Source organism: Mya arenaria, chromosome 4 (genome assembly GCF_026914265.1).
Source record: "Mya arenaria isolate MELC-2E11 chromosome 4, ASM2691426v1".
Lineage (NCBI taxonomy): Eukaryota > Metazoa > Mollusca > Bivalvia > Myida > Myidae > Mya > Mya arenaria.
The window spans coordinates 27,708,142-27,718,082 of NC_069125.1; positions in this window are offsets into that span (position 1 = coordinate 27,708,142).

Consider the following 9,941-nt stretch of genomic DNA (forward strand, 5'->3'; position numbering starts at 1 on the left):
CATACAAAAGCTAATCTTAATGATTAAGTTAAAATGTCGTAAGAAAGTAATGTACAAGTCGCTAAAACAGCAAAAAGCTGCTTCTACACCGACATTACAATCACACTGGTTCCAATTAAGGTTGAAATAAGAACACAAAAAGGTGATAAAAGTTAAATTTATGATCAAGTATAAAAATCAGGAATGCCAATTAACAAAGAAATTTATCAAATACTACATGGACACCAAAATCCCATTAGCTCAACTTTAGTGAAGAAGAGATGTTAAATCGTAGGTAAAACTAAAGCGAATTTTTTTTAAAGCTTATCTGCCACAAAATAACCAATAGTAATGCAGATCAAAAGGTGTAATGAGTCGTTTTACATAAATTCCCCATACAAAGTCAAACACAAACAATGCAGACAAACAAGACACATATAACAAACATAAAGTTAGGGTAAAAATAGGAGTACTGCCTTGGAACAGTCAGCAGGGGAAATGCTGCTGGGGGTTTAAACCGGTTAAGGGGTGCCCAACCTAACAGTTGTCCTATTCTCAGCCTTATAGACGAACAGTGTAAATAAATAGTTACCCCTGGCCGACTTCTCCACAACATCAGTGATGGCAAAAACAGTTTTAAAACACATGTAAAACATATACTTATTAAATGAAATCAATATCTGGATCCGCCAATCACTAATGTACTCAATAACTTATATGAAGTCAGAGTAACTGTAAAGAAGCCATTCAGGGTACGACCGAATGGGCACAATACAAATATCAGACAACCTCCTTTCGTAACCGAATTTGAGAAGCTGGCATCATAGAGTACTATGTCCGTCCTGTCATCGCACAATTGAAGAGGGAAGCGTGATGACCCACTGTCGCATCTTGTTTTATTAGTTAATGGAAAATATTTGTCTTTAATGAAAATACGCAAATCAGTACATTAAAACTCAAGTATCGTTGATTGTTTAAACTTCTTGCTGTAACCACAAGGTAAGGTGGCGAAGTTTACAGAGCAAACGACTCACCTTGTCGTTGCAGTCTTTTTCGGTGCATTCCTCCGGAGGGATAGACATGTCCTCTTTGTCTGTGGCTGTATGTAAGTTTCCTGTTCTGGGATGTTACATGGCCTCTTTGTCTGTGGCTGGGTTAGGGTTTCCGTTTCTGGGATGGTCTGCAAACTTTCCATCATTTCCAACCCCCGTTTGGGTGTGCTCGTTAATGGCACAGCCCCTACATTGTCCGACACAGTTGTTGCGTATGCTGCCCAAAATGCATTTTGCATTGTCTGCATGCAGCGTGTCAGCGGAATGTCCTGTGCTGCTGCCGCGTCATTCATATGTTTGCTCAAACTTGCCACTTGATTTGAAAGTCTATCCCTGTCACTCTCCACGGCTGATAGCCTCTTTTCCAGCTCACGGTTCTTATTGCCTAACCCAACTCTGTCACTTTCCACGGCTATGAGCCTCTTTTCAAGGTCACGGCTCTTGTCATGACTGGCCTTTAACTCTTTTGTTAGTCCTGCCACTTTCTCCGCAACAAACCGTTCGCAGTTTTTAATCAACTCTGCCACATACCCACTTTCGTCTACTGAACTCATTTTTGAATTCCTGAAAGAAAGTAAAGCTCTGTTTTGATCGGGCATTTTGAGGGAATCATGTAAGAAGTGTCATGACATAGTATTTGTCATTTTTCATTTAGGTTGACTCAAACACGCATGAATATGGGTAGTTTAATAATATCAGGATTAATAATATCAGGATAATTGATAGTATGTGTTTTGGTGGATTTAAATGAATAATGACGTGGAGTGGGTCATTTTTCATTTAAATTGACTCAAACACGCATGTATATGAGTAGTTATAGTGCAATGTGTTTATATTTTATATGCCAATGTCCACAGCGCTATGCACATATATGTAAATTATATTTGTTTGTATGGGCCGGAGGCCTGATTGTACAATAAACGTTTGAAGTTTGAAGTTTGACAAATGTTATTCATCCTTTTTGGACCGTCATGACCAACCTCCCCAACAAATTTGGTGAAATTAGGTCAAAGGGTTATCTAGATAATGAATGGAAACAATATTGATACTTAAGGCCACTTTGACATTGACCTTTGACATTTTGACCCCCCCCCCAAAAAAAAGGGGTTATTTTACTGGCCATTACCAACCATCCTACTATTTTTATTAAACCTAGATCAAAGGGTTCTGTAACCATGGAGCTAAAATCGGTCTACCGACCGACTGACCGACCTACTGACGGACGGACAGACAGGCAGACAGACGGACAGACCAATAAGCAAAGCAATATGTCCCCACTTCAGTTTTATCAAAATATCTCTTATACTTAATACTCAGAAATAAATTACAATGAAGCATGTTCGGCTGTATTTTGTGTATTTTTCAGCTTTACGCCCTATGTTTTTCGTCTGAGACAGACGCACGAACAGCCAAACCAAGTAGGGCAATGAACCAAAATGTTCACAATCTCTATCTCTATAAGAATATGTTGTTATTTTGTATAGTGTCTGTGATTAAACTCAATCCTTAAAAGCGACTTTCTGAGCCATTGTAGTACCTTGCACTTTTGTGCCCGTACGGACAGACGAACGGACATATTTCTGAGTTGCAAAAGGAATGGTTAGTTGTAAGTAAGGGCTGTACACTCGTGTTATTTTGATTCATGCAAAAACATGTATTATTTATTTCATGTTTAATGGTTTACTGGGTAAACCGGTCACAGTTCGGTTCAGTGCTCTGACCGGTTCAAAAATATTCTGACCGTTAGCGCCACTTACAACAAGCAGTTCAACTGTGCAAAGCACGTTCTCTAAATGTATCACACCGGTCCCAACAGCCTGAAACTATGCAAACAGCATGGATACATATCCGTCGTCAATTAAATGTAACTCGGCATCTAACTATTTGAAGCATAAGTTTACTGATCGTGCTACGCCCCTTTTGCTTGCATTGTAATGTTTAAAAGTGTTACAGTAGCATATTATAATCGGCGCATGCTGCCAAATCACACATTTCCGTCGTTAGCTATTTATAATACTATCCCGGTTCAGAAAATCTTAAACCGTGACAACACTAACTAGAACTATCACTGAAGGTAATTCATACCCCCATCCCCATCTTTGACAGTGGATGTATACACATGACACATAAACTGAATGTAAACAATAGTTTTTGCTCCGGACAAAATTAAAATACCCAAAATAACAAAGGAAAATACAAAAAGAGGAATAACTCCTTTCAAAATAAATGTAGAGTTATGGTTCTTATACGCTGCATTTCCTCTCATCTAGGTCTATCTACATATGAAGTTTCATCTAACTATCATCATTAGTATTAGAGTTATGCTCCGGACAAAATCAAAAGACCAAAAATAAAAATGGAAATTACTCCTTTCAAAGGCAAAGCAGAGTTAGGGTTCTTGTGCACTGCACTTCCTCTCAGCATGGTATATCTACATATGAAGTTTCAATCCACTAGCATCAATTGTCTCGGAGTTTGTTCCGGAACAGAATCAATAGTCCAATAGTAATAAAGGGGAATAACTCCGCTTAGAGTGCGAACAGAATTATGGTTATTGTGCATGACACGTCGTCTCATCGAGGTCTATCTAAACATGAAGTTGCATTCCACTATCATCAACTGTCTCAGAGTTATGTTCATGAACAGAATAAACAGTACAAATGTAACAAAGGGGAATAACTCCGCTTAGTGTGCGAACAGAATTATGGTTCTTGTGAATTACACGTCGTCTTATCGAGGTCTATCTGCATATGAAGTTTCATTTCTCTAGCATCAATCCTCTCGAAGTTAAGCTCCTGAACAGAATCAACAGTCCAAAGTAAAAAAGGGGAATAACTCCGCTTACAGTGTGAACAGAATTATGGTAATTGTGCATGACACGTCGTCTTACCGAGGTTTATCTTAACATGAAGTTTCATTCCACTAGCATCAACTGTCTCAGAGTTATGTTCAGGAACAGAATCAACAGTCCAAAAGTAACAAAGGGGAATAACTCCGCTTAGAGTGCAAACAGAGTTATGGTTCTTGTGCATGACACGTCGTCTCATCGAGGTCTAACTGCATATGAAGTTTCATTCAACTAGCATCAACTGTCTGGGAGTTATGTTCCGGAACAGACTCAACAGTCCAAAAGTAACAAAGGGGAATAACTCCGCTTAGAGTACAAACAGAGTAATGGTTCTTGTGCATGACACGTCGTCTTATCGAGGTCTATCTGCATATGAAGTTTCATTCAACTAGCATCAACTGTCTGGGAGTTATATTCCGGAACAGAATCAACAGTCCAAAAGTAACAAAGGGGAATAACTCCGCTAAGAGTGCAAACAGAGTTATGGTTATTGTGCATGACACGTCGTGTCATCGAGGTCTATCTGCATATGAAGTTTTATTCAACTAGCATCAACTGTCTGAGAGTTATGTTCCGGAACAGAATCAACAGTCTAAAAGTAAAAAAGGGGAATAACTCCGCTTAGAGTGCAAACAGAGTTATGGTTCTTATGCATGACACGTCGTCTCATCGAGGTCTATTTGCATATGAAGTTTCATTCCTCTAGCATCAATCCTCTCGAAGTTATGCTCCGGAACAGAATCTGTGACAGACGGAAGGACGGAAGGACGGACGGACAGACGGAAGGACGGAAGGACTTTTACAACGTGGGGGTATAATAATAAGAATGAAAATTACCTAGCTTTTATCCAAATGAAATTATCCAAATAAAATAAATCAACCACTCACTATGAAACACTTTCGAAAACTGTTGATTACTTCTAGGGGCACTTCGCAAAAGTCATTGCATAAGCACTATAAATAGATTCCTTTGTTCTCGCCTTCAATTTGGCGGGAAAATAGATGATGACACTAATGGTTCACCAATAACCCTATATAGCTGTTAAGGCTAACCCTGACCCACTTTGATAGAAATTGTCATATACCCTGACCCTGACACCCTGACTCACTCAGGGTGGTCAGGGGTGACCCTGACCCTGACCCTGACCCACCACATGTATATAAATGTTTATAGACCCTGACCCTGACAACCCTGACCCTGACCCACTTTGTTAAAAACAATTATATATCTTGACCCTGACACCCGACTCACTCAGGGTGGTCAGGGGTGACCCTGACCCTGACACCCTGACTCACTCAGGGTGGTCAGGGGTGACCCTGACCCTGACCCACTTTGATAAAAACAATTACATACCCTGACCCTGACACCCTGACTCACTCAGGGTGGTCAGGGGTGACCCTGACCCTGACCCACTTTGATAAAAACAATTATATACCCTGACCCTGACACCCTGACTCACTCAGGGTGGTCAGGGGTGACCCTGACCCTGACCCACTTAGATAAAAACAATTATATACCCTGACCCTGACACCCTGACTCACTCAGGGTGGTCAGGGGTGACCCTGACCCTGACCCACTTATATAAAAACAATTATATACCCTGACCCTGACACCCTGACTCAATCAGGGTGGTCAGGGGTGACCCTGACCCTGACCCACTTATATAAAAACAATTATATACCCTTACCCCTGACACCCTGACTCACTCAGGGTGGTCAGGGGTGACCCTGACCCTGACCCACTTTGATAAAAACAATTATATACCCTGACCCTGACACCCTGACTCACTCAGGGTGGTCAGGGGTGACCCTGACCCTGACCCACTTTGATAAAAACAATTATATACCCTGACACTGAAACCCTGACTCACTCAGGGTGGTCAGGGGTGACCCTGACCCTGACACCCTGACTCACTCAGGGTGGTCAGGGGTGACCCTGACCCTGACCCACTTTGATAAAAACAATTATATACCCTGACCCTGACACCCTGACTCACTCAGGGTGGTCAGGGGTGACCCTGACCCTGACCCACTTAGATAAAAACAATTATATACCCTGACCCTGTTACCCTGACTCACTCAGGGTGGTCAGGGGTGATCCTGACCCTGACCCACTTAGATAAAAACAATTATATACCCTTACCCTGACACCCTGACTCACTCAGGGTGGTCAGGGGTGACCCTGACCCTGACACCCTGACTCACTCAGGGTGGTCAGGGGTGACCCTGACCCTGACCCACTTTGATAAAAACAATTATATACCCTGACCCTGACACCCTGACTCACTCAGGGTGGTCAGGGGTGACCCTGACCCTGAAACCCTGACTCACTCAGGGTGGTCAGGGGTGACCCTGACCCTGACCCACTTTGATAAAAACAATTATATACCCTGACCCTGACACCCTGACTCACTCAGGGTGGTCAGGGGTGACCCTGACCCTGACACCCTGACTCACTCAGGGTGGTCAGGGGTGACCCTGACCCTGACCCACTTTGATAAAAACAATTATATACCCTGACCCTGACACCCTGACTCACTCAGGGTGGTCAGGGGTGACCCTGACCCTGACCCACTTTGATAAAAACAATTATATACCCTGACCCTGACACCCTGACTCACTCAGGGTGGTCAGGGGTGACCCTGACCCTGACCCACTTTCATAAAAACAATTATATACCCTGACCCTGACACCCTGACTCACTCAGGGTGGTCAGGGGTGACCCTGACCCTGACCCACTTTGATAAAAACAATTATATACCCTGACCCTGACACCCTGACTCACTCAGGGTGGTCAGGGGTGACCCTGACCCTGACACCCTGACTCACTCAGGGTGGTCAGGGGTGACCCTGACCCTGACCCACTTTGATAAAAACAATTATATACCCTGACCCTGACACCCTGACTCACTCAGGGTGGTCAGGGGTGACCCTGACCCTGACACCCTGACTCACTCAGGGTGGTCAGGGGTGACCCTGACCCTGACCCACTTTGATAAAAACAATTATATACCCTGACCCTGACACCCTGACTCACTCAGGGTGGTCAGGGGTGACCCTGACCCTGACCCACTTTGATAAAAACAATTATATACCCTGACCCTGACACCCTGACTCACTCAGGGTTGTCAGGGGTGACCCTGACCCTGACACCCTGACTCACTCAGGGTGGTCAGGGGTGACCCTGACCCTGACCCACTTTGATAAAAACAATTATATACCCTGACCCTGACACCCTGACTCACTCAGGGTGGTCAGGGGTGACCCTGACCCTGACACCCTGACTCACTCAGGGTGGTCAGGGGTGACCCTGACCCTGACCCACTTTGATAAAAACAATTATATACCCTGACCCTGACACCCTGACTCACTCAGGGTGGTCAGGGGTGACCCTGACCCTGACCCACTTATATAAAAACAATTATATACCCTGACCCTGACACCCTGACTCACTCAGGGTGGTCAGGGGTGACCCTGACCCTGACCCACTTTGATAAAAAGAATTATATACCCTGACCCTGACACCCTGACTCACTCAGGGTGGTCAGGGGTGACCCTGACCCTGACCCACTTTGATAAAAACAATTATATACCCTGACCCTGACACCCTGACTCACTCAGGGTGGTCAGGGGTGACCCTGACCCTGACACCCTGACTCACTCAGGGTGGTCAGGGGTGACCCTGACCCTGACCCACTTTGATAAAAACAATTATATACCCTGACCCTGACACCCTGACTCACTCAGGGTGGTCAGGGTTGACCCTGACCCTGACCCACTTTGATAAAAACAATTATATACCCTGACCCTGACACCCTGACTCACTCAGGGTGGTCAGGGGTGACCCTGACCCTGACCCACTTTGATAAAAACAATTATATACCCTGACCCTGACACCCTGACTCACTCAGGGTGGTCAGGGGTGACCCTGACCCTGTCACCCTGACTCACTCAGGGTGGTCAGGGGTGACCCTTACCCTGACCCCCTTGATAAAAACAATTATATACCCTGACCCTGACACCCTGACTCACTCAGGGTGGTCAGGGGTGACCCTGACCCTGACCCACTTTGATAAAAACAATTATATACCCTGACACTGACACCCTGACTCACTCAGGGTGGTCAGGGTTAGGGTTAGGGTTAGGGTTAGGGTTAGGGTTAGGGTTAGGGTTAGGGTTAGGGTTAGGGTTAGGGTTAGGGGTTAGGGTTAGGGTTAGGGTTAGGGTTAGGGTTAGGGTTAGGGTTAGGGTTAGGGTTAGGGTTAGGGTTAGGGTTAGGGTTAGGGTTAGGGTTAGGGTTAGGGTTAGGGTTAGGGTTAGGGTTAGGGTTAGGGTTAGGGTTAGGGTTAGGGTTAGGGTTAGGGTTAGGGTTAGGGCTATAAATTCGGTTTGCAATGGTTAGGGTTAGGGTTAGGGTTAGGGTTAGGGTTAGGGTTAGGGTTAGGGTTAGGGTTAGGGTTAGGGTTAGGGTTAGGGTTAGGGTTAGGGTTAGGGTTAGGTTAGGGTTAGGGTTAGGGTTAGGGTTAGGGTTAGGGTTAGGGTTAGGGTTAGGGTTAGGGTTAGGGTTAGGGTTAGGGTTAGGGTTAGGGTTAGGGTTAGGGTTAGGGTTAGGGTTAGGGTTAGGGTTAGGGTTAGGGTTAGGGTTAGGGTTAGGGTTAGGGTTAGGGTTAGGGTTAGGGTTAGGGTTAGGGTTAGGGTTAGGGTTAGGGTTAGGGTTAGGGTTAGGGTTAGGGTTAGGGTTAGGGTTAGGGTTAGGGTTAGGGTTAGGGTTAGGGTTAGGGTTAGGGTTAGGGTTAGGGTTAGGGTTAGGGTTAGGGTTAGGGTTAGGGTTAGGGTTAGGGTTAGGGTTAGGGTTAGGGTTAGGGTTAGGGTTAGGGTTAGGGTTAGGGTTAGGGTTAGGGTTAGGGTTAGGGTTAGGGTTAGGGTTAGGGTTAGGGTTAGGGTTAGGGTTAGGGTTAGGGTTAGGGTTAGGGTTAGGGTTAGGGTTAGGGTTAGGGTTAGGGTTAGGGTTAGGGTTAGGGTTAGGGTTAGGGTTAGGGTTAGGGTTAGGGTTAGGGTTAGGGTTAGGGTTAGGGTTAGGGTTAGGGTTAGGGTTAGGGTTAGGGTTAGGGTTAGGGTTAGGGTTAGGGTTAGGGTTAGGGTTAGGGTTAGGGTTAGGGTTAGGGTTAGGGTTAGGGTTAGGGTTAGGGTTAGGGTTAGGGTTAGGGTTAGGGTTAGGGTTAGGGTTAGGGTTAGGGTTAGGGTTAGGGTTAGGGTTAGGGTTAGGGTTAGGGTTAGGGTTAGGGTTAGGGTTAGGGTTAGGGTTAGGGTTAGGGTTAGGGTTAGGGTTAGGGTTAGGGTTAGGGTTAGGGTTAGGGTTAGGGTTAGGGTTAGGGTTAGGGTTAGGGTTAGGGTTAGGGTTAGGGTTAGGGTTAGGGTTAGGGTTAGGGTTAGGGTTAGGGTTAGGGTTAGGGTTAGGGTTAGGGTTAGGGTTAGGGTTAGGGTTAGGGTTAGGGTTAGGGTTAGGGTTAGGGTTAGGGTTAGGGTTAGGGTTAGGGTTAGGGTTAGGGTAGGGTTAGGGTTAGGGTTAGGGTTAGGGTTAGGGTTAGGGTTAGGGTTAGGGTTAGGGTTAGGGTTAGGGTTAGGGTTAGGGTTAGGGTTAGGGTTAGGGTTAGGGTTAGGGTTAGGGTTAGGGTTAGGGTTAGGGTTAGGGTTAGGGTTAGGGTTAGGGTTAGGGTTAGGGTTAGGGTTAGGGTTAGGGTTAGGGTTAGGGTTAGGGTTAGGGTTAGGGTTAGGGTTAGGGTTAGGGTTAGGGTTAGGGTTAGGGTTAGGGTTAGGGTTAGGGTTAGGGTTAGGGTTAGGGTTAGGGTTAGGGTTAGGGTTAGGGTTAGGGTTAGGGTTAGGGTTAGGGTTAGGGTTAGGGTTAGGGTTAGGGTTAGGGTTAGGGTTAGGGTTAGGGTTAGGGTTAGGGTTAGGGTTAGGGTTAGGGTTAGGGTTAGGGTTAGGGTTAGGGTTAGGGTTAGGGTTAGGGTTAGGGTTAGGGTTAGGGTTAGGGTTAGGGTTAGGGTTAGGGTTGCTCTAAC